Raw genomic sequence first — 26,946 nt, 5'->3', positions numbered from 1 at the left:
CTAATTAGAAAAAATCATGCCAGAGAGAGACAAAGATCTCATTTTGTACTAACGGTTCATATTTATAAATATACAGAGATTTAATTAAAGACTGTGTTAGTGTGTGTTTCAATGTATTGACTGATAAATTGAATGTATCAGAGATTTGTATAATCTATATGTATGCAGCGTTCGACGAATACACAGAGAGGAAAGGAGAACAGAGGATTGTAAAGGTCCGTAGAACCAACACAAAGAACCCAAATAATACCCTTGAACGATTGTGATAAAGAAATCACAGAGGTTAAGTTCAGAGTGGAGTCGCAGCGAAATAGTGGAGGATGAAGACCGGAAACATTGAAATACCAAAAACCGCAAAGAAAACATAGGAACAACGTAAAACCCAATTGAAAAGGATAGTGGAGAAGTGAAAGATTGACGCTTAGTAGCCATTGGATCTTTACGATCAATGGCCAGGATTAAGTCTCAGCGAGGGGAACTAGTGGTATCGCATTGGAGGAAAACTTCAAGCCTTTTGCGATAGTGATGTGCATTAACATTGCTGATAGTTGGATCAAGGCTCAGATCAACAGTGGAGGAATTTAAATAAATATCGCATCGCAGTGTCCCATTGATGAATTGACCTTTGAGCCTTTAGAATTGTGATATGTGATATGGGAGCGGACCCGACAAGAGAATGAACACGAGTTCATGTCATTTGAAGTCCGGAGTGTTAATCGCATATCGAATATGTATCGGCCCTTTAACAAGTGCGATTTGAAATGGCGATTTGCGATATTGGAGTGGACCTGATAGGGTTATAGGAGCGCAATTGTTCAGCATTTGAAGTCCAGAAAGTTATTGCATATTGGTTGCGATAAAGGAATGTTGATGGACCGCGGAAGATTGTAATTGCAATAAAGAGATTAAGAAAAGGGCCTTAACCTTTAAGGTGTGAAGACTGGATACATGTGGGTAGCCTTGTTTCAGGTTGCCCTGCGTCGTTTTGGTATCAGAGGGAGTTTTTCCTTTCTCTCAGTAAATATGGAGGTAGGAAGAAGGGGTCGAGGAAGAGCCGTCAGAAGAGCAACAAATGAAGGGTTACGAGAAGTGATTATAAATTTAACTACACATTTGGCAACGATGGAAGAAGGGAGGCGTGGAGATCCGGAAGGTGGGGGTGACAGTGAGGAGGAAAACGTAGCCACGACAGATGGGTCAGATGACGAAGGACTAGAAATTAAGCTATTGAGGTCATTTTTGTTAGCTAGAAGCAAGCCAAAACTGTAGCTCTCTAATTATGATGGTAGTTTGTCCACAGGGACATTGTTAGACTGGATAAGTGAATTAGATAAATATTTTGAGTATGAAGAAATTAGTGAACACAAGAGGGTCAGATTTGCTGTCACCAAATTAAAGTTACATGCAGCATTATGGAGGGACAGTGTACAGGCAGAAATGAGGAGATTAAACAAACCATTGTTTAAAAAATGGGACAAGATGGTTGCTAGAATGAAGAGCAAGTTTCTACCTAAGGATTATCAAATTGCCCTTTATAGACAAGTACAAAACCTGAAGCAGATAATGATGACTGTGAAGGAAGATACTGAAGAATTTAATAAAATTAACCTGAGAGCTTGTTATATAGAAGATACTCCTAAGAAAATAGCGAGGTTTGTAAATGGTCTACAGATGGAGATCCTAGACGAGATTAGCATTCTTTCCCCTAAGACCATGGAGGAAGCTTATCAGAGTGCTTTGAAGGTGGAGGAAAAGATTGCTAGGAAACAAAATGTCAGAAGAGGACGTGGTTCTAATAGAGGGCGAGGACAAACCTTTGGCAGAGGTAGGACTATCAACAACAAAGAAGAGGGTAGTAGTTTGAAGACTTTGGGACATAGTGAAAGGGAAGGTAACACCAAAGGAGGAAGGTCATACCAGTGAGGAAGAGGTAATGGCAGAGGTAGAGGAAATGCCTATCAGTGTTACAAGTGTCACAAGTGGGGACACAGGTCCTTTGAATGCCCTAAAAACGAACAAACTGGGCAGAGGGGAGCGTATGTCGCTCAACCTGATGAAGCGGAGGCACTGCCACAGGAGGTGGAAAATATGCTAGAAACTAGGGAAGCCTTGGTGTTGAACAAGGTATTGTTAAAACCACCTAAGGAAGTAGCTGACCAGACACAGAGGAAAGAATTGTTCTAGACTGTATGTAAGTCACATGGAAAATGTTGTAAATTGATTATTGACAGCGGGAGCACTGATAATTTGGTAGCTACGGAGATGGTGGAGAAACTGGGTTTGAAGAGAGAAAAACACCCAACTCCATACAAGGTGTCGTGGTTACAAAAGGGACACCAATCATTAGTTGATGAAGAATGTGAGGTAGATTTTCAGATAGGCAAGTACAAGGATAAGGTGACTTGCGACATAATGCCGATGGACGTGTGCCATATTCTGCTTGGCAAATCATGGCAGTATGACAAGAAGGTCGTCCATGATGGGGAAATAAATTGTTAGAAGTTTGTTAAAGATGGGATTAAGCATACCCTAGTGCCCATGAAAGAAGAGGATGTTGTAGAAACCAATGGAACAAAGGCACTACTGCTAGGCAAAAAAGAGTTTCTGCGACAAATGGAGGATGATGAAGTGAAGTATGCAGTTGTGCGAAGGCCAAAACCAGTATTGATCGATACTAAAGTCACTGACTTACCAAAAGAGATATAGAACATGCTGCAAGAATTTAGTGATATTGTGGTAGACGATCTACCGGACAAATTACCACCGAAGCGGAGCATTAGTCACCATATTGATTTTATTCCAGGAGCGAGTTTGCCAAACAAGGATACCTACCGGATGAGTCTAAAGGATAATGAATAAATTTGGAAGGAGGTGCAGGAATTGTTGGACAAAGGACTAATTCAGGAGAGTTTAGGCCCTTGTGCAGTTTCGACTGTTTTAGCTCCCAAGAAAGGAGGTGAGTGGAGAATGTGCATGGATTCCTAGGCCATTAACAAGATCACCATCAGGTACAAATTCCCTTTACCTCGGATGGATGATATGATGGATTGTTTGAGTGGAGCAATGTACTTTTCAAAGATAGACCTGAAAAGTGACTACCACCAAATTAGAATTCGAGAAGGTGATGAGTGGAAGACAGCTTTCAAGACTAATGAAGGCTTGTACGAATGGCTAGTTATGTTGTTTAGATTGAGCAATGCCCCTAGCATGTTCATGCAGTTGATGAACAAGATGCTGAAAGAATTCGTTGGGAAATTTGTAATTATGTATCTAGATGATATACTTATATTTAGCAAGACGAAGGAAGAACATTTTCGACATGTGAGGTATGTATTGAAAAAATTATAGTAGAATAAATTACTGATAAATTTGGAGAGATGTTATTTTTTCAAGAAAGAATTAATTTATTTGGGATTTGTGATTTCTAAGAATGAACTAAAAATGGAGATGGAAAAGGTTGCAACCATAGTTAGCTGGCCATCCCCCAAAAGTTTGTTTGAGGTACAGAGTTTCCATGGATTAGCGAGTTTTTATTGGAAATTTATTAAAAATTTCAGTGGGATTTGTGCACCCATGCTAGACACCATTAAGAAAACAAATCAGCCTTTCCATTGGACAGAAATGGCAGAGAAGAGTTTTCAGCTGCTCAAAAGGAAAATTACCGAAAAACTGATTTTGAGGTTACCAGACTTTAACAAACTTTTCCAAGTTTGTTGTGATGCCAGTGGGACAACCATTGGTGCAGTACTCAGTCAAGAGGACAAGCCAGTAGCCTATTTCAGTGAGAAACTAAATGAAAGTAGGCAAAAATACATGTCCTATGACAAGGAATTTTATGCGGTGGTTCAAGTAATAAAGAATTGGAGACATCATCTGTCGGCCAATGAATTTGCCTTATTTTCAGACAATTCTGCATTGCAGTATATTATGTAGCAGCATAAGCTAAACCATAAACATGCCAAGTGGGTGGAGTACTTGCAGAGTTTTATGTTTGTGTTGAAACACATCAGCGATCAAGCCAACAAAGTGGCAGATGCGTTAAGCAAGAGGAATTTGATCCTACAGGAGAGTACAATACAAGTACTAGGATTTGAACATCTTAAGGACTTATAAGAGGCAGATGCAAATTTTAAGGAAGCCTATGAAGCTTGCCAAAATCCATTGTTGAAAGATAATAGTTCATGGTTGGACTATAATATGCAGGAAGGATTGTTGTTCAAACGAGGGCAGTTATGTATTCCGGAATGTTCTATGAGAGAGAACTTAATATAGGAAAGGCATAATGGAGGTTTAGCCAGGAATTTTGGAATAGACAAGACCTTAGATTAGTTGAGCCACTTTTATTACTGGCCGAAGATGCGCAGAGATGTACAAAGGTTTGTGACTAGATGCAAAGTGTGTCAGCTTGCAAAGGGACACAACCAAAACACAGGGTTGTATACAACCTTACCCATTTTGAATAGACCATGGGACTTAGGCAGTTTAGACTTTGTCTTAGGTCTGCCAAAGACAAAATGGGGATTCGACTCCATCATGGTGGTGGTGGATCATTTCACTAAAATGGTACATTTCATTCCATGTAGGAAAACCAGTGATGCCACACATATAGCACATTTGTTCTTTACCGAGATAGTCAGATTACATGTCTTGCCAATTTCTATTGTTTCAGATCAAGACATTAAGTTTACAGGACATTTTTGGTGAACCTTATGGAAAAAATTAGACACCAAACTAAACTTTAGCTCAGCTTATCATCCGCAGACCGATGGTCAAACCGAAGTGGTGAACCGAAGTTTGGGAAATTTATTGAGGAGTTTGGTTGGAGAAAATTCTCAACAGTGGGATCATGTGCTTGCACAAGCGGAATTTTCTTATAACGATTCGCCCAACCGAAGTACAGGTAGTAGTCCTTTCGAGATCCTATACAGAATGCACCCATAAGGAGTACATGAGTTACGAGATTTGGGACAGTTGGAACACAAGAGTGCTAATGGTGAAGATTTCGCAAAGGCAATCAGTGATCTTCATGAACATGTGAAATTAAAATTACAGAACAAAAGCCAAAGATACAAGTAGAAGGCAAATTTGAAAAGGCGGGAGGTAAAATTCAACATAGGAGAGGTGGTATTAGCACACTTACGCAAGGAGAGGTTTCCTATGGGAAAATACAACAAGTTGAAATGAAAAAAATTGGACCTTGCAGGATTCTTCGGAAGTTTTCTGCGAATGCTTATGAACTGCAGTTACCCCCAGGTATTGGAATTTCACCCATTTTCAATGTAGCAGATATGTACCCCTACAATGCGATGGATGATGAAGACAGTTTGGAAAGACGAACATGGGACACCTAGAAAGAGAATGATTCATGGATTAAACAAATGCCCCCAGCAAAGCCTCTAGAGATCGAACAGATCCTAGATACCCAGGTGGCCAAACGGACTCGAAGGAAGGAATATTTGCAGTACCTAGTCAAGTGGAAGGGTCATCCTATTGAAGATATTTCTTGGTTAGATGCTGGCCAAATTGAGAGTGTCGAGTACTCTATTCAAGAGCTCATGGACAGGAGCCATGAATTTAATTTACCCCGAGAGCCTGATGCAGGAGCATCCAAATGAAGAGGTGACAACTAGGAAATATTTTTGTTCTATTTTAATTTGTTTCATTTAAAATTAAGGTTGACTTAGCCATTGTTAGTTCTTAAATTAGGTAAACAGATCAAATTAGGATTAGTTAAGAACTTGTTTGAAGAAACTATTGAGAAACTGAAAAATAAATAAGGAACGGTTCCTCAACTATAAAAGAAACTGCGAATAATGTATCGAAAAGAAAAAAATGAGTAAGGTAGGGGAGGTTAGTTAGATTAGAGTGCAATTATAATCCTATGGCAGAATGCAGAACAACGGCCACTAATTAGAAAAAATCAGGGCAGAGAGAGACAGAGATCTCATTTTGTACCAGCGGTTCATATTTATAAATATACAGAGATTTAATTCAAGACTATGTTAGTGTTTGTTTCGATGTATTGACTGATAAATTTAATGTATCAGAGATTTGCATAATCTATATGTATGCAGGCATTCGACGAATACACAGAGAGGAAATCAGGATAGAGGATTGTAAAGGTCTCTAGAACCAACACAAAGAACCCAAATAATACTCTTGAATGATTGTGATAAAGAAATCACAAAGGTTAAGCTCAGAAGGGAGTCGCAGCGGAATAGTGGAGGATGAAGACCAGAACCATTGAAATACCAAAAACTGCAGAGAAAACATAGGAACAATGTAAAACCCAATTGAAGAGGATAACGGAGAAGTGAAATATCGACGCTAAGTAGCCATTGGATCTTTGTGATCAACGGTCGGGATTAAGTTGCAGCAAGGGGAACCAGTGGTATTGCATCAGAGGAAAGATTCAAGCCTTTTGTGATAGCGATGCATGATGACATCGCTGACCATTGGATCAAGGCTTAGATCAACGGTGGAGGAATTTAAACAAATATTGCTTCGCAGTGTCCCATTAATGAATTAACCTTTGGGCCTTTGGAATTGTAACATGCGATATGGGAGCGGACTCGACAAGATAATGAACGCAAGTTCATGTCATTTGAAGTCTGGAGTGTTAATCGCATATCGGATATGTATAGCCCTTTAACAAGTGCGATTTGAAATGGAAATTTGCGATATTGGAGCGGACCCGATAGGGTTATAGGAGCACAGTTGTTTAGCGTTTGAAGTCTAGAAAGTTATCGCATATCAGTTGCGATAAAGGAATGTTGATGGACCACAGAAGATTGTGATTACGATAAAGAGATTAAGAAAAGGGCCTTAACCTTTGAGGTGTGAAGACTAGATACACGTGGGTAGCCCTGTTTCAGGTTGCCCTATGTCACAAATGCTCATTATCAAATGCCAACCTCAACCAACCAAGCAAATATAGTTTAAAATGCATTATCTTATGGAGAATTGAAGCATGCATTTTCATGGCATGAATATATAGTTACATAGCATAGCATTGATCCATACCAGATCTAGTGAGTCTGAGATTAATTAAGAATCTCACTTATTAGGTTACAAGTATAGCTAACAACTATTAATAAACTTATGTCTTCAAACTTTGTCATCTCAAATCCATGGAGAAATTGTTTCAAATATCACTATGTATTTTTCCTTTGAACAAGTCTAAAATTGCTCATTCATAAACATATTTTTGTGAATTACAAACAAGAAAGGCAATAAAATCCTGATTGGTGCATGCATAAGCATACTTTAGTGATTTTCAAACCATAAAGGAAATAAAACCATAATTGGTGAATGTAGACATTCACCATAATGATATTTCTCCAAAAATACTTTCCCTTCTCCTTTGAACGAGAATAATGCTAAAATATTCTAAAATTGGTCATTCATTAGGAAATTTGTGAAATATGTAAATAAGAAAAGAAATGAAATCCAAATAAGGACTTGCACATTCTAGCTTTGAGTTTTTCTAAAAAAAAAAAAAATTATGTAAAAATTTTATTGTCCGACAAATATTGAACACTATGTGGAGCAAAGGATTATTCTTCTCAATATTACGAATCAATTAAATAAGATTACAATGGACACATCAACATTAAATGATTGCACTAAGACTGAACTAAATTATACTAACTGAAACTGAACTAAGACATTTGGATGGACGGTTTTGACACCTAACACGTGGTTGGAATTAGATTCTACAAGTTCACTCCCCCTTAATTCCAACCACTTAAAAATTCAGTTAAGATGCATGTTGGTGTATGTCTCAGCTAGATTTATAGTTTTAAAAAATTAACTTCAACTACATTTACTTTTCTTCTACTCTTCTTCCAGTAGCCTCTAAATTGTTTCAGTTTTTTTTTTTGTTGTAGGCGTCAAATTTAAATTTTTCATTTGCTGGTGTAGGTCTTCCATTGTTCCAGGTTGTCCAAGCATGTCCTAGACTTCTTCAAAAAACAGCTTGTACGTGGGTTTTTGCCACATATTATCTTTTGTAGTGCATTTTTCATCATCAATATGCTACAACATAAGATGAGAATAAAATTTTATCTCTTCAAAACTCCAATACCTGAAAAATTTGTTGATGTGTTCATCATACATGTCATCTTCAACATTCATTTATGTAGCTTATATGTGGACCTCATCTAGACATGGTGTTGTAAGTCATGCCTCAAGGAAATTTAACTCTTTTCATAATTGTCTTGTTTACCTACACATTAGAAATCAATGGTAAGTTTAAAAATATATGCATAACCACATTGGTTTCGTTCCTTGTGCACTGCAATGGGACCTCTCTCCTATTGCACTTCCTTCTCTACCTCTACCTCTGTTTTTTTTTTTTGTGAGCTTCCTTCTTTGCCTTTTCCTCTATCTCTGTCTTTATCTTTGTCTCTTCCACTTATGTACAAACTTGTGTTGCTGCAAACATATTTTTTTCCACTTGGTTTTCATTAAGTGGGATTATCTCACCAAACAACATCATGTCAATATGATGCTTTTGTTGCATCACCTGCAACCACCAACAATTTTTTATCAAATTTTAAAATCAACAATATTAATTGTTGGATTCACCATAACATTGACAGCTCCAATGACAGCTTCACTTTCATCAACAAGCTCTATAGCTGGATTCACCAAATCTTCATTAGCAAGCTCTTTTGTTGGATTCGTCAAATTGTCATAAACAAGCTTTGTTGCTGGGATCACCAAATTTCGTCCACTTGTTGCTGTGCATAGTGGGGTTCATGAACATCCATGTGCTTTTCTCTGATTCCTTTGCAAATTATTCACTCATCATCCACTTGTGGTTTAGCATTGCGAGATTCACCAAATTCTTCATCTTCAACTGAACTACTTCCCCTTACATGAAAACTCCTCTTAAGGATAACCCCTTACATGAAAAATCCTCTTAAGGGTATCCTAGGCTTCATTGGTTGTCTTTACATCTGAAATGAGGGGAAGAATGTTGTCATTTACAGATTTTTTTTATGAATTTTGATGCGAAGGCGTCATTTTTACTCTTCACTTCTAATTCTTTCAAGAAAAGCTTCATACATGACTAGTTGTCGCTTCGACTTTCTTACCCTCTTGGCTTTTCCTATTTGTTGGGCGCTGACACAATGCAGCGCAACAAGCAAATCAAACGTTAAACATAGGGATTGTCTGTAATAAAAAATAAAAATAAAAATTGTGATGACTTCTTTGATGCTTAGCTTCTAGATCTAACAATAATGGTTGTTGTTATTGCTCACAGTGAGAACATGATAGGGGCTCAAAAATCCCAAATAGATTATCTTTTACTTGAAAAAAAATTCAAGAATCCCAAATAAATTCACTTTTATCACATAAATAAACCATTCAAATACTTCACCACTCAAACATAATTTTCCAAAAGAAAAAGCATGAAACTAACCTAGAACCATAGACATGGCATTATTTGATCAATGACGTCCTCGCTTATTGAGGTATTGAAACTCAAATGGTTCATATTCTGATGGATCAACATTTCAATTTCCAAACCATTGTTTTTTTTGCTACTTCTTCTTTTCTTTGTGGGGCTAAGGAAACTCTTCTTCCTCTTCAAATATGGATCAAGAGAACCCAACCCATGTGTGAAATCAAAATCAGTAATGTGAAAATTATTAGCTTCATCCAACATTTTTTTAAGCATACCAATCAACTGGTTTGTCTTCGTCAAAGTAGCAGGAGAGTTATTTAAAATGAGATGTGTATAGCTAAACAACTCCTCCCTTGCCAAATGAAGTGCCATGGCATCTGCATCAACAATATTTGTGGCCATAAGAGTAGCATCGACATCTACATCATGGTTTTGAGACTCTATATTGATCTCAGGTGGGTCATTGCATATGTTATCCTCTACATGGTGATGAAGCAATGGATTTGAATTATCCAAGTGGAAATACAACCAATTAACCTTTATAGTAGCTTGCAAATGTTTCCATGGATAGACCATGTACATTCACACGTTATAAAATCCGTATGATACCAGGTGACAAGGTATTTTTTACCTCGATCTGGCTGACTTCTCACCCAATAAGCACGGGTTGTGCTCTCATGAGGACAACAATCAATATCTAAAATTTTTCTTGCTCGTTGCGCTAATGATTCTAGTTGTTTTTCTCTCTTGTAGTTGTTTAGAAATCCTTCTTCTTTTAACATTTCCTTGAACCGATGACAAGGTTCAACTGTTGTTAGTAGCATATGCAATAACCAATCCATCCTCTGGGAACATTTTTTCCTTCTATCAGATAGAAATGTTGTTTTTAGATAACAATGGTATGATTCAACAACATTATTGGTCTCCTGATTTACATGAAGAAACTCTCGACAACTTTTCACCCACATAATTAATTGCAAATAGAACCATGTCAGTCTCACTATATCACCTTTATAGAAGAAAAAATTTCATATAATACGAAAAAAATGTTTACTTACGAATCTTATCTCTAGTCACCTAATTCTTGTTGAAATAGTCTAAGAACTTCTCTTCATCTGCAATTTTGATAAAAAATTGATTGATTGCATATTCCACTTCATAATTGAGAGTGTGTTTCATGATGAAACCTAACTCACTGAACATCTCATTGGCTTTTATGGAACTAGTGTCCAACCGATTAACATTTTTTAACCAAGCCCTCCGTACATGCCAAACGCACAAGATCACATCACAACCTGTGATCCTCCTGCCGTATTCAATGCATTTTAGTGTGTTATTTTTAGAAAAAATGAAAGTTTGGTTATATCATGACAATGTTAAAGTTACCTCAAGACACTAATTTCAGCCAGTGCATCATCAACCATGAAAGCATTGACTTTGCAATCAAGACGGGTTTGGAAACACTTGCGCATGAGCTTCTCTAGCCATATTGCAATATCATCTGATGTGTTTCGTGATGCCACGACCCATGCAACTAGCACGTGGCTTTGTTGTTCATCAAATACCACGAGTGTATAAATCTGATATTGTCATATTTAACATTACATAAAGTCAAATACAAGTTATTAATCATTCGTAATGTATACAACTTAAATAAATATATTCAATCAATCATTGGCATCTGACTTACCCCTTAGTTATTTGTGTTAAATGTTGAATCCATGGCTATTAAGCTATTGTGTGGTAGCTTGACCATTGTCTCCAACATCCACTTTGTTTGAATCCCTATTATAAAAGAGACCTCCACACCATTGGGATTTTGGTAAAAGAAAAAATATTTCCAATGCTTTTGATACCAAAGGTTTACACTCATTTCATCCTTTTTGTGAAGTTCATAATTTCCCTTCTCTAACATATTATAGCTGTTTATAATATATTTCCTGCATAAGAAGAAATTTCTATCTCGATTTGCCACATCGATGCCAATATGTCTCTTAATGTGGGTTCTATACATTACATCAACAAGCACACCAAAAAGAAACAACTCTCTACATATGCAACAATGTCCTTTGAAAACTTTGGCCTATGCAAGGTCCTGGTCTCACCTGAAGTGTCACGTTGACAATGCGAAGCCCAACCTTCCCCATCTTCATGTTCATATTGAAAGTCAGCATTTCTCTGTCATGAATTTCATGCATAACTTTCACAATAAAGTGGCATTGGTAACCCCTCTTCTGCACAAATGAGGTCCTTCGTTTAGCTGGAGGATTTCCTCTTTTGTCCTCTGGGCCAAACGAACAATGGTAACTACACCAAAAATTTAAAATGTTAGTACATACAAAGAAAGGTAAACATGCTTTCAAAAGATCTAAAAAATATATTTTGTAAATGCTCACATCTCATATTGCAATGCAACGGTGACTCTTTGTCTTGGTTCTTTTTTTGTTTTTCGTATGAATTTACATGGAGCAATAGGATTTTCTTCCTCTTCTTTGATAAAGTGAACAATTCGTCGTAATGGGATTACGACAACTCGATCAATACTATTACTTTTTCTATTTTTTCTATCCAAACCAAGTATTTAATAGAGAACGTCATTTTGTCTTTGAGGTCTTACACCTCAAGATCCATGACATATTGCCATTTGCTTCACTTGCCCATTTTGAATTGATATGGTCAAACAATATGCAAGGACATCAGAACTGAACTTTCAATCTTAGCAAGTTATCCAACATATATATAAATATAAAACCTCTTTTATGCTTTTTTTGAGGTCTGAAATATCAATCACTCAATAAAAAAGCCATTAAAAGCCACTAGGTCTAGCGGTGATTTTATTTAAGTAGAAATTAACCATCTAAACATTGTTGTGACCCACACTGCCCAAACTCTTAAATGAGAAAATATGACCTCCAAAGTAGAGATTTGAGAGATGGTCCAAATACTTTGACCCATCACCCCATTGTCAGATTTCCACCCCAGCTTGGATAGGCACTTTCACAATCATGAATTGTGAATTGGTCGAGTAGACAACAATAATATAACCATCTAGTGAACGATATTTTCAGCTGGTAATCATCAGAAAAATGCACTTTTCATGAAGCATTATGTATTATTCTTCCAAAGCTAACTAAAAATATCTATATCCAGGGCTACGTCCACAGTCCACTAGTACAGAAATGAGTTATTCTATTGAATTCAATTACTAGTAGCCGAGAAGTTACTATAGTAAACATAAACCTGCAACAAATTCTATGTATGGTTATTTCATGATTACAAGCCTAAAAGTTCAAAGCCTATTCCAAGAGCAAACCCTAGCTTGGGAATCTAAGTATACTAATGCAATTACCTACTGTCAACAACAAAAGATCCATAAGGAGGCACACATTGCCAAAGTATATGGAAGACACCCTTCAAAGTGTATTAGTCCTTGTGGAGCAACTCACAAGGGTAAACTGCCCATGTGACAAAGATAAGGTCAGTGACAAGATGATGTTATGTACAAGAAATGAAGAATATAGGGAGATGGTTGGTGACAAAGCGATATCATAACTAACCTATTTACTATCGAATTCAGGACCTGTATTTACAAGGAATTAGAGTGACAGATGACAACATTTTTTATTTGGAGGGGTAGAATATGGGGATCATGATGCAAGGGGATGAGATAAAATCATGCAAATGTAACTACTATTTTTTATTATGTAAGTTTTTCCTTATTGAAAAAAGTTTAAGAAATTGAAAAAATTTGAATTGACTATGGACATGGAGTACAATGTAGGGCCTGGATGCTCATCACTTGGGTATGGAACATTCATGGAGCATGGTCCTTTTAAACCTGAGGGACACAATGGCGAACGTTTGTGGAGCAATAAGTACTCTTGGAATACAAGTAACAACTATGTTTTTCCTTGGATTGATTATCAATAGTTTGGATGACTTGAAGGCTCAAACATAAATAGAAGCTAACTATATACCATGAAATTTACCATGTGCAATTTTATTGATGACAGAAACAAACATGCTATATCTAGAGAGCGCAATTGGTGTGGGGTTTTCTTATTCCAACACTAGTTCAAACTACCAGTATTATAACGATGCAATGACTGGTATGCTATTTGTTATCCATATTTCTTTCCTTTTGATTGCTGCAATGAAATATGTTCTTAGATTGATGATCATGGCGACTATAGTTTTTGGGCAATATTGAATAAGATTATAATTGAACAACAAGTGTCAAATAATGCAGCTGAGGACAACTTGTCTTTCCTTTCGAATTGGTTTGAGAAATTTCCAGAATACAGAGGTGTAGATTTTTACATAACAGGGGAGAGTTATGGAGGTATGACCTAGCGTTATCTTTTAACATATATGTACATTATGCTCACTTGTTCTTTTAAGCTCTTTAAAATTGTTCATGTTAGTTGTTGTGTATCTTGTTTAACATTAACTATGTTGGTTGATGTAATCTTGCAGGACACTATGTGCCTCAATTAGCAACTCTTCTGATGGAGCACAACAATAAGCCCAGCATCAAGCCCATTAACCTCAAAGGAATTGTTGTATGTTTATCTTCTTGCAGAATCATTTTAGGATTCTTCCAATGATGTAGATTTTGTTTACATAAAGCTCATGTGATTATGGCATTCATTAATTACAAAGGGAGGGTCAACCAGGACAACCTTCATAATGAATGTAGCTAATGAAAAGGTTAAGGGCTTTCATTTCTAATCATGCTATTGGGCAATCTGTTTTGAGTCAATTGGGAGATTCCAAAAACTCGTTGATCCCATTCCAAACATAAGCCGACATATATGGACAGAAAAAGGAAGACTTTTATGGCAAGTTTAGCCTATCGCGATTAGAACACAGTCTCGCGATCAGAGGCGCTCTTTCTATTTTAAGCTTGATAGGCTCAAGGTCCAGCTTGAAATGTAACTCCATTCCATGTTAGTCTTGTAAGGTTTGTACCAAGGGTAAAATCACCAAGGGTAATAGCCTTAAATTGCTTGCATATGGGCAATCCTTTGTTAGACATAGATATCAGCGTAAGCAACGATGAATTCTTGTGGTCACATGGGCTCATCTCAAATATTTGCTGATATGCTAATTCTTGGTGTTATTATTTTGTTGATGTGCTAATTCTTGCTGATATTGTGTTGTTTACGGGAGAGCAATGGTATCTGTTCTCTGTCTGGGCAGATTGGGAGGCCTGAACTAGCAGGAGGGGCTCTCTCTATCGGCTTTACAAACATCAGAGATTATATCTCTGCACGAATTTTTTTAAATAAACAACTCGACCGCTTCAAATGCAAAACCCAGGCTTTAAAAAATCAAGGCGACCCACAGTCCAAGTGAAGTTAGGTTTACTTGCCTGGTTTTGCAGTTCTGATCGCGAGACTGTGTCCGAGCTATGGGAAATGGGGAGTGGTTTAGCCTGGTGTGAGAGTTGCGCTCTACTTGTTTGAGAGTTCTGAAGGCGATCGATGTTCTGAAGGCGAGCGATGGGGGGAGCCGCGTGCAGTTTTGGCCTCCGTTTGAAATCCGACCACCAACTGCAGACACTCCATCGCCCGCGGCGCAACGTGACCTTGAATCGTCCGGATGGGAGGATCCGTCAAATAGATACTAGGATTAGTTAATGTGGAAGGGTGGAAGGGTGACAGAGGGTTGGCGAAAGGTGGTGGAGGGTGGCGGAAGAGGGTTGGCGAAAGGTGGTGGAGGGTGGCGGAAGAAATTACCGATTACCAAAGCCGGAAGTTTTTCCAGATGGCCCCCGAAACCGGGCAATTCCTCCGCATAGTTAGACTGCTCCTTTTAATAACACCACCACACTTCCAAATATAATATAAAACCCTTTTTAATACCCAAAAAAAATTCATAAACAAAACCTTTCAGCAAAGGCACACAATAAAAATCGAATTTCATGAAATAAAAGGAATTGAGTTTTGTCGTGTAGTTTACTTTCCACCTTTCAAAGTCAAAAATTAAAAGGGATTGAGTTTTGTCATGTAGTAAACCTTCCACCTTTAAATAATGTTGAGGACGACTTCGTGGAGCCCTCTGCCGTGAGTTTTCCATGACTTTTTCTAACCCGGGCAGCGTCGTTCACGACGATTCAATTTATTTTTATTTTAAACTTAAAACTTCTCTGCATCGCCTTCTTTACAACGACAACTTTCTTCCAACAGTGGAGACTTCGCACGACTGTCTTATTTTCTCTGCTGCTCTCACCTCACTCATGTTGTTTCTATTTCAAGAAGTCTTACACAAACTAGTTCTGATACAACAACAAATATCCAAAACTATGTGGACCAGAGTATTACTCTTCTTCTTAATCAGTAAAATAATATTATATTGGAAATATCAATATTAAAGAACTGCAGTGACACTGAATTAAACTGGACTAACTGAGACACTAACATGAACGGTTTTGACTTGTTAAATCGTTAGAATTAACACCATCAAATATGTATCAACTACTTTAGACTTGTTAAATGGTTAGAATTAACACCATCAAATATGTATCAACTACTTTATCAAAAACGTTATAGATACACCAAGCAGAATGTGGAATATCTCTATAACATCTGAAAATTTGCTGGGACTTAACTTCACATCCAATGATATCTGAGAAAGATATTCATCCCAGAGATGGTAACAACTGACACTTTGTTTTTGTTTAAGACACAACTAGTACTAGCTGTGCTTTGCTCTTTAGGTTCCTCGAACCCGATATTGAGTTCAGAATCATCGCTTCTAGTATTGACAGATCCCTGTGATATGAACAATGAAACAATGCTCTCCCTGGTTTCCACTTCAGGGCTCACTGCATCAATGTCATTCCTGTTTTTGACTGGCAAAAGTAAGACAAAGTCTTCAATTGTGGCCAGATCCAGCTGAGGATCGGACTGACAAACTTTTCCTTCATTCCTTTCTTTCCGATCGAAGCTATAATCCACTCAAAGAGATTGAAAAGAAGAACCAATAAGTCTCTAACCCACCAATCCTTGGTTGTAGCGTTCCTCAAACTTCAACATAAATTACTCACTAATAGTGTTCCAGGTTTTTCCGAGCCCTGGATCAAACACTTCCATGCAAACCACGAAAGCCGGATATTCAATACATCTACTCACAATTATCAGATCTTCTGCCAAAGGTAGCAAACACTGGCATTTTTGAAGCACAATTAGTGTGTCTTCCTAGCTCTACAACACAACCTGAGTAAGATACATATCACTTCTTTCACTTTGATTCCTTCTGTTGCACAACCTAAGACCGAACCGTTTGATCGGTCTATATGAATAGACGTGCCATAAAAAAAAAACTTCACAATAATTTCAAGATCTCCACTCCCCAGGAAATGAATATGGAAGACAGACTTCTAGTGATTCCAACAACTTTTTTTCCATGAATCCGCTTCTGGACACTAGAGGATACTGTATTCACAACGAAAAATTCAGGGCACAACCCCTTATAAAACTCGAATTAAATGGAATAATAAAAATCAAGAAGAGCGTCTGCAATCATGATAAGTTGTGGATGAGGTAATGTTACATGTAGACAGTAGAACAATGCTGAGCTAAGTCACCTGACATGGGGATTCGGACACGTAGGATTCGCGATTCGTGGTGTTGGATTCATAACTGAAAGACAACTTACAACTACAAGATAGTAAGATAAACACACTGACAATTGTAGTTTTCTCATTAAGTCATCAAATCAAAATGTATTACATAAGTAGAGTTGGTGCAATGCCAATGGCAAATAGAAATAGAAAATATAAAACAACTACAGGTATACAAGCCTCAAGGCATCAATCAGCATCAGAATCAACATCACTGTCCCCATCATCATGGTCCCCCCTGCTCTCCTCTGCATCCTCCTCCTCCCCTGTATCCATAGTCGCCTCTGCATCTGCTGGTATGGAGGTTGACCCCTTTAAGTCATCAAATCTAACAGGCTCTAGCACTGGATCATTGAGATCCATGTTGGCCAATGCCAACTCAACAGTGGTGTCCAGACTCATATCATCAGGAACAGTGTTACTTGGGAGCGGGAGCGAAAGCGGGGAGCGGGAGCGAAAACGGGAGCGGGAGCAACATATTCAGAAGCTCTTGGTTTGGTGCTCTTGATTAAATACGAGTTCCATACCCTAATACATGACAAAATTCAATGGAAACATTGCAATCTCCCAATCCTAAAATCCTGAAAAACTGATAAGTCTGCTGGATTTTGAATGAAATCTAAAATTCTACTTTCTTCATATGAAATCCAATGAGGCTGGAACCACTCTCAAACATCCTGAGTCATTTCATGGTAATGTTAAAAATTTAAGTAAAAGGATGAAAATGAAGATTAAGGAGAATGTCACTTTTACTTTAAGAATTTAACATTACCATGAATAGCATATCAATACTAGGGCCTAGACTTGATCATGAAGCTGCCAAAATGCTCTAATCCTTGCTGCAACAGCACAAATCACTTGCCAACAGCGCAAATCACTTGCCAAATGAAAATATTAATGAGCAAACACACCCTTTTCTTTCCTGCACTAAGCTTAGCGAGTCCTGGAAACAGGACACGTGTCCCAAAATTATGACACACTTTTGAAAATCATGACACAACCTCGGACACAACGTGTCGGAAACGGACACGACGTGTCATATGATTTGGACACGAATCCGGACTGAATCGTGTCGGATTCGCTAGATTCGGGATTCATAGGGGGTTTAGGACGAATCCGGTGACTTAGATGTTGAGTAATGAATAAAGCATAATATTGGACAAGTCTACCAAGGTCGAGGAATTGTTCGGACTATTATTTTTTATTGGAATTTGGGTTAAAAAATTAACAAATCTTGCAGAACTAGTATTTAAATCATATTTTTTAAGGCATCAATGAATTCAGCGCCATCAAAAACTTTCGAGGCACCCAAATTCTTGAAGTTTAACAACTTTAACTTGGATTTACAAAAATCCTAGCCAAAATTTATCAAAATTGTCATGAACATAATAAATAATCAGTAAAATTTAAATTTCTGTTTTTACACACATATATATTTAGGCCGATAGGCCTTCCTATGCATCAACAATTGTCAACACTTTTACCCTGCTCCGTTCGATTAGGGGAGACACTTTCAACCGTTGATTTGAAGTGTGACTGCTTTTTCCAAATATCAGTTGAGTTGCTTTCTTTTCACATCCGAGTTTTGCTTTGGGCCCCATAGCATGGCAAGATATTTTGGCTGCTTTTTCCCATTCTTTTATGTCACTCTTGAAGATATTTTTACTGCTTTTTCCCATTCTTTTATGTCACTCTTGGCCTCAGCGTTAATCGTTTTTTTGGTCTGCCAGTTGTTGTTGTTCTTCTTCTTCCCTGGCTTTTGGCAAGCACTGATTAGTATTAAGCATTCTAAAACACAGAAATGTTAGTTTGTTACTGGTTATGTTCTTTTGACCTAATTCCATTAATTTGTCGACATAACAAATGTGATTGCGGTGGATATTTGTGGAGGATAGCAGTTTTGTATTTCTCTGCGAATTGAACCAGACATAATGTCCGGGGTTGATGGAGAAATTAAAGATTTTTACTCAGTAATGGGGGTTAAATCCGACTGTACTTCTTCAGAACTTAGGGCTGCTTACAAGAAGCTCGCAATGGTGTCCTTCATAACTCTGTCAATGGCTTTTTGGCCCTTTTTGCCTTTAATTTCTTCTTGCTTTTGTAGAATTTGTCTCAGGATTGAATATCTCTGTCTGCTGTGATTATAAACGGGATTTCTCATTGTAAAACAGCTCGGATTTGACAGAGATCTTTGATTTTGTGCTTCTTTATTTTGGAGGATTCATGAATGTGCCGAGTATAAGCCATGGATATAACTAATTCCATGGATTGATTGATTAGAACTAATTCTAAGGCTCTTTTAGTACTTATTAGAAGATTTAGATTGATTGATTTAAGCTGTTACTATTGAATTTCTGATTGGGAAATCGTCTAAGACTAGTCATGTTGCAGAGATGGGAAATCGTCTAAGACTAGTTAAGATCCGTTTGAAGTGGTGGTGGGATGGGTTAGTAGCTAACTTAGACTTAGTCTTTAAGATTAGGAACGAAAAGTCTTATCTTAATTAAAGATTAGGAATGAAAAATGATATTAAGTTGAGTTTTGGTTATTAATGTTTTCAATTAATTAATATTTATTTATATTATTTTATTTCTGAAATATGTATTTATGGGAAACTCCCTTTACATTTCAGTATGTTTATATTGATGAATTGAAATATGTATTTATGGGAAACTCCCTTTACATTTCAGTATGTTTATATTGATGAATTGGTATTGCGTTGAACTTGAATCACACTTCTTCCATCAATGAATTTAAATGATAATTAATATTTCATTAATTAATTTGTAATATTTTATAATTAATTGGTATATAATATATAGATTGTTTATATTTAGTTATGAGAAAATTTTTTGGCCCAAATCACATTATGATATATTTGTGGATGCTTTTTGAACCAGCAAGTGTGGTTCATCATGAGGACGAGTTGAAGAATCAGACCATGGCTGCAACTCGTCCTGACGATGAACCACACTTGGCCTCAGAGTTAATCGTCAACACTTTTACCCTACTGCGTTGGATCAGGTGAGACACTTTCAACCGTTGATTTGAAGTGTGACTAGTTTTTCTAAATATCAGTTGAGTTGCTTTCTTTTCACCTCCAAGTTCTATTGTACGTGCTCTGTGGGATGGAAAGATATTTTTATTGCTTTTTCCCATTCTTTTACGTCAATCTTGAAGATATTTTTACTGCTTTTTCCCATTCTTTTATGTCACTCTTGGCCTCAGAGTTATTTGTGGTTCTGTTATGGCTCATGAATGAATGTGTTTATGGATTGAAATTTAAGGAAAATATGGGTTTACTATAGCATATGAATGGGATGCATCCAAGCATTGAAATTTCAGAAGTTGGGTTTATTGTGCATATGAAATGGCATGTGTTCATGCTTTTGAAATTTTACTCAGAGAAAAGAAAAAATGTATTTGGTATTGCATATGAATGAGATGTATTCCCATCTATAGAGGTTTCTTGATTTTGGGTAATTAACTTACTCTAAAATGAAATAAGACATTCAATGTGTTCCTTGTAATATAGATATAAACAAAACATCTAAAGAAAAGTAATTTCACAATGATCCAGTGCAAGAAAACAAGGTTTTCCACAAACCATTTAACTCTTCTAAAACAATTCAATAATTCCAATTTAATAATCCTATCGGCCTCTCTTTGTACCTTTTGGGACAATTGCTAGTTTATATTAATACTGAAATTTAGTGCGTTTAGCATATATAATTTATGTCTTTAACGCCAAAAGGATATGTAATATCAAAATAAATATTTATTTCATGACCATATTCAATGCCCCGCTATACACAAGGATTATCTTTATGATAATTACAATGTGGATTAGGCTTAACTCTAATTCGGTGTATTTGGACTTCTCAGCATTGGTGGGAGCAGGACTATGGAGTCTTCTGTCTTCTCTCCAACTGTCGGCTTCTCCTCGAAAGTATCACCTTATCGACGGTCCTCCACAATATGAGTTCATCCGACGCAGTAAGAAAACCCTTATCACTACTGTCAGCTAGACTGTAAGGTATTTTGGTATTATGTTTTTCCGTCTTGCAGAGTAACCTGGTTCCAGCCAAAACTTCACTGTTCACATGGTCCGTTTTTACCATTCTGTAATGTTTATAATTGTTTTTCCTACAATGTTACATTCTTGCCCCGATCATGTGGTTGGTTCTTAGTTTTGCAGGGAATCCACTAAGCATTCCACTATTTCGAAAGACATGCCTTATAGCGGTAGCTCTCGCCAGTACTGGTTATTTGGAACGTCATTTTAACTGCTTTTTAATTCTATTACTGTGTATAAGTAAACTCGTCTCTTGGCTGTCAGCTTTCGCCGGAGGTTCCTTACCACTCGAGAAGGGTTATTCAAGGCTTACCTCCCAGAAACCTGCTGAGTGTTTCAGACCTATTCTTCTTCCGGCCTCCGGGTATGTGAAAACTCGCTATGGGTTCTTTGAAGGCTTAGCTCTTTGAGAAATTGGTTAACAAACCATTCGACTATGTTGCTCTTGGTTCTTACTTAGTTTGTTTCTTGTAAGGGTTTGTATATTTCTCGGGACTCTGTATAAAAAGGCCTCTGGCCTCTGTGGCTATATTCTTAAGTCAGTACATAGAGCCGTTGTTCCCAATAACTTGGTATTTGGGTATGTGGCTAGACCTGGTTTTGAGAGTAACCTTAATCTGAACTTGTTTTGATATTATAGGTAAATGTGATGTCTGAAAGTTCCTTTTCGGATGGAGAGTTTTATTATGAAGAATTTTTGTACTTTATGGTGTATTTATAAATATATAGCTACTTGATTCGTGAAAATGAAGAGGGTCTTTTATGCCCTTGCTCGGACTCCATATTTTCTTCAAAGATATGGACTCCATATTTTCTTCAAAGATATGATTATTCCAGCCAATCTGGCTCTTTCTTCTATTAGAGTCAGTATTTTCATACTGTCATTAGTGATCAAGATTCCTCTTTTATATCATATTAATGTTCCATTTGAGATTTTTATCATTCCACCTAGGTCATCATGCAAAAATCTACTCACTGATGGTAGCCCAAAAATAAAAAATCACACTCCTCTCTCAAAAATTTGTATTTGCTGGACCACCTTCATTTGTCTTGTTGAGCATCCATTGACTATAAAGGCTCATTTCATCATGTTTTATATCAATCACGTCCACCTGAAGTTCTGTCATTCAAGGTTCCATTACATCACCTAGGTTTCATTTTCCCAAGGTTCAATAAATCACCATCTCACTGCATATGGTCAAAAAAGTATGAGAGTGAAGCCAATAATATCCCTTTTTCAGTTTTCTAAGGGTTTACAAGCATGTAACCATGGTTACTAAAGTTCCAAATTTTATTTCAAGAAACGAATTTATTCTAGTTTGTAAATTTTTACTTAAAATAGATGTAATAATTTTTATTTCATTTATGTAATTTTATGTTTATTATATGTAATAAGTCACCATTTTAGCTGTCTACTCAATTCCATTCTCAAAAGGATCCAAACAAAAGTCAAAATAAAGATTGCCAAAGCATCATCCACCTGTCAAAGGAAAAAAGGGTCAAATAGTCAAAGATCATTAGTATGAAAGTTTGAAAAGTGACATGAAAGATTAGAAAAGGGGTTTTCAAATCATAAATCAAAACCCATTCAAGTATAAAAGCCCTCAAAGACATCTATGCAACATTCATTTGCACTCCTACACTCTCAAAGCCTCCTCAACAAAAGATAATTTTCAAATTTTAGGCGAAATTGGGCAAAACAGGGGCAGAGGGCACATTTTGAAACTAGAGGGTGCGTTTAGAAACTGGAGGGCGCATTCAGAACTAGTGATGCACGTTTGCTAGGAAATTTAGTGTATTTTCTAAGGGCATTGCACGCCTGTAAGGAGAGGGTGTGTTTGACTATTGTGTTGCGCCTTTGCCTGAGAACAACCAAAAATTTCCCAAAACGCACTACATTGCTCCAAACATCAAAATTTGCCACCAAGGTGCTCTAGCAAGTAGGTAGGTTAAAATTACATTGTTCCTCTCCTTCACAATTGTTTTATATGGTGTTTCATTTGTTTTGGAGTTATACTAAGTTTAAAACACTATTGACCTAATTCCACTCCTAAAACTCATTTCCTAGCATCCCACTACCATTCCTACATTTCATAACTACCCCTGTCAGCTCCCCATTTCCATCTCCTCAATTTCCTCACATCATTCCATACTCCCTACACCTACATTCCATTTTATCATCTCCCTAAGGTTTCAATCCAATAACCCATTGCTGAAGAAGAGAACATAAGTGAGAATGAGGAAGAAAGACTGGAGAGGAGGCTATCTAAGAAAGGAGGGAGAATCATTAGACATGAGCCAACCAATACCAGAGAACTCATGGCATCTCCCATCACTATGACAAGTTATAAGTATGTGGGTTGTTTTGAGATTTGTGAGAAAGTGGAAAGGATCCAACATCATCCTATGTTGACTAGATTATTCATCACCAACATCCATGATAGCTAGGTAACCCTTGTTGGTGTCACCTTCACTATATCTCCTGCTACCATATCAGAAGCCTCTGGGATCCCAAATATTAGGGAAAATGGTTTAAACAAGGAGAATTGCATCATTTTTATTATGAGCCATATCTTAAACCAAGATACAAGAATGAGAGAAAGAGGATTTTTCCTTTCTTTTACCTCCTAGACAGATATATTCCCATGATGAAAATTATCATGAAGTACTTCACATGTGAGGGTAGGTTTTCCAGGCTCTATTCCTATCATATTTGGCTACTCGTGCATTTTACAAGAGTCAAAATGCTCAATCTGCCCTACTATCTTTACCGGGATATTGACAAGATGTCGTTCATTGCCCAAAGGAAGATTATGATCATCAAATGCAAAGCATCTTTCACCACTCCCTCATCAATACGATAGTCCTACGCCACCTTGATCAGCGTAACATCGCATGGGACATTTTCATATCCAATGATATTTTCATAATCCCACCCATTCAACATGGCTAAGAAGCACCTTCATCTTCTCATCCATCCACCTCCATTCCTCCACATCAACCCATACATCATCCATCTTCATCTGATGAGTCAGCCACACCATCACCTTCATCATCACCATCTCATGAGCCTATTCATTCACCTGGTAGAGATGAAGGTAGTGACCAAGAACACATTGACCATGGTGAGAGTAGCAAGCCTAAAGGGGCTAGTCTAGGTACCTTGAAACATACCTATCAGAGAGGGCATAGGCAAGTGTTTGCCCCACAGATTGTGGGAGGGTCCTTGCCTTCTTCATCGGCAAAGCAGGTACAGAAGGGTAAGCTGAAGGTTATAGAGACAAAGATCCAACAACAGGAGGAAGACATCCATGAGACAGAGCATGATTTTCAGTTAGTTGACCCAAATGAACATGATGACATTGAAATCACAACCATTATCATAAAGGAGAAGAATTAACTCATAGGAGAGCTCCAGGTCAACTTATAAAGTGCCAAATACATTATCTCATACTATGAGTAGGAGAACAGACAATCTAAGGTTAAAAATGAGCTCATGGAGATTCAACTCATCAAAGCAAAGAGAGAGGCTGAAAAGGCTAAGGCCGTACTTGATGAGGCATATGGAAAATATGGTGAAAAACTTGATGAACAAGTGCCAAGAAGAAGGCCAAGGACTAGAGGCCTAAAGAGAGCTTTGGAGCTAGAAAGGAAAAGGGAGGCAGAACTAGCCAATGAGATTACCCTAAATGTGAAATTTGCCAAAATGGTAAATGAGATCTGGGAACATTGGCTCGAGAGGGTGAACACTCATCTTGAGGGCCTATTAGATAAGGCCAAAAGGGATATTGATATTCAGAGAAGGATGGTTAAGTACTATGCCATGAGAAACAAAATTGCAAGAGCCAAGCTCAAAAGAGCTCATGCAAAAATTGAAGCCTTAATTAAGCAAGAAGAGAAAATAAGGCTAGATAGTGTTGTGCTCTTTTTTGAGGCATTTGAAGGACAAAAGGCTAGCATTTTTGAAATTAGAGTGATGAGGACATGCACCCTGTGCATTTTCTAAGCATTTGGAGGAAAACTAGTTAGCCAAAAGGGTCAAAAACCATAAAAACACCACATTTCTACCTCTTTTTTGGCCTGGGAACTGCGTATTTACCAGTCTTGTGAGATTGATATTTTGGCAGGGAAAATGATCTCCAAATTGAAAATGAAAGGCACATCCGGAAAGTAGACTCGAAGGGCTTTTCAACGAGCTATCTTGGAGAAAATTTTGACACCGGAAAGGCACCCAAAAGCAGCCCTAAAGTTGGAGGGCATGTTGGACACTGAGAGGGTGTGTTTGACAAAGGGAGGGCACATTTGATAGTCTTCTCCAATTTTCACTGTTTCTATCCAAATTGACTTTCACCTATGGGAAATTGATGTTTTAATGATGTAATTGATGAAGATGATGTAATTGCTATGTTTTATACTATTATTTAGGGTAAATTCATTAGTCAAATGACTACATGACTTGTAATGAATCAGTTTTCTTAAGTTAGGTATGAGTCACTTTGAGTGCCCTATACTCTAGCTATCAGTTTAGTCTTTCTTGAAACTACTCCTCCTCTCATGGATTCGACCCCTGAAGCTAGGATGAGTTGGTTTGAGGCATATATTATGTTTTCTTAGTCATTTTATAAGTTGGACTCTCTTAGATGTTGTAATAGCTTTCAGACTTTGGCATGGAATATATTGGATGAAGTTGCAACTATTTTGGTGGGATTCCTATGGCATGGTAATTTGATCTTGTTTCTTCTTCTGTTTCATATGTATGAATGTTTTGTACCTCTCATGATCCATTTCACTCTATGATATGTTGATTTTCAAGGTGTGATAAGAAGAATTTATCTTGTATGCTATGTTTTGGGAAAATAATCATAGATTGTTACTTTTCTTCAGTTTAAAAAGAATTCATGATCCTCATGCTCTTTTTAGCATCTCACTAGTCTAAACCATCACATCACTATACTATTGAGTTTAAAGTACCTTTCCTACATTTCCCCATCATATGTCTGCAATTCAGATTCACTTTGCCTTGACCTAGTTCATTCTTTGACCTAATTCACTCATCCTTGTGACTACCCAACCAAAATCAAATCAAACAACCCTCTGCACTTCACATCTAGCCTAAAACCCTAATCTATCCACCCCTCTTGGTCGTGATCCTTTGGAGAGAGCCCTCTCCGGCCTGGTAGGGTTGACTACCAAATCAAAAGATTAGTCTGTGGTTACCTCAGCTAGACCCTTCCTTAGCCTTGGAGATGTGGAGGAGTGATAACATCTCCATCATTCTTTTATTGAGAGAAAGAATTAGTCATTTTCCAATATTTTTACTTCAAGGCAGTTTATATGTTTTGTTCTTGTTATTTGATTTTTTTTTTATCTCTGAAAATATTTGGGGTTTCGACCCGCGTCCTGTCGTAGCCATACTTATTATATATGAATCTTTAACATACATTTTGCAACTAGAATTGAAGGATTCTTGCACGAATGACCCTTACTTAACTGTTGTTTCAGTTCTGGATTTGGATTTTTCTTCAGAATTCCTAATTTCTGTTTCACGAATCAGTTATTTGCATCGAATGATAGTTCTAGTTTTCCTTTCCTTTCTCTTAGGATAAAAATTTTGTGTTCAGAATATGTGTAAAAGTATGGCCCGGCCTTAGAACTTAGTTTCTTATTCTTTACTGTTGTTTCCTTCCAACAAATATTTAAAGTGTTAAAAGTTTACTCTGGTTATTCCGTAATATTTATTTGTTTGTAGTATTATACATTACTTACTAGAATTGTTAATACTTATGTTTTAATAATTTTTAAGATTAATCTAAAAATTCTTGTTTCAGA

At 37.2% G+C, this 26,946-nt stretch overlaps 2 pseudogenes; both read right to left on the bottom strand.

The window, feature by feature from the left end:
• The window catches only part of LOC149201420 (BTB/POZ domain-containing protein At3g26490-like), a 51,164-nt pseudogene extending 34,844 nt beyond the window's left edge, over positions 1–16,320 (bottom strand).
• A 2-nt stretch (positions 16,321–16,322) lies between these two features.
• Positions 16,323–21,163, bottom strand: LOC149201419 (BTB/POZ domain-containing protein At5g48130-like; annotated as a pseudogene).
• Positions 21,164–26,946: the final 5,783 nt, after the last annotated feature.

This window comes from Pinus tabuliformis, chromosome 2_1, assembly GCF_031772625.1.
Source record: "Pinus tabuliformis cultivar Carrire ecotype Pingquan chromosome 2_1, CPIR1, whole genome shotgun sequence".
In the NCBI taxonomy this organism is placed as follows: Eukaryota; Viridiplantae; Streptophyta; class Pinopsida; order Pinales; family Pinaceae; genus Pinus; species Pinus tabuliformis.
Note: the sequence above shows the minus strand (reverse complement) of the source record. Positions and strands in the feature narration are given on the sequence as shown.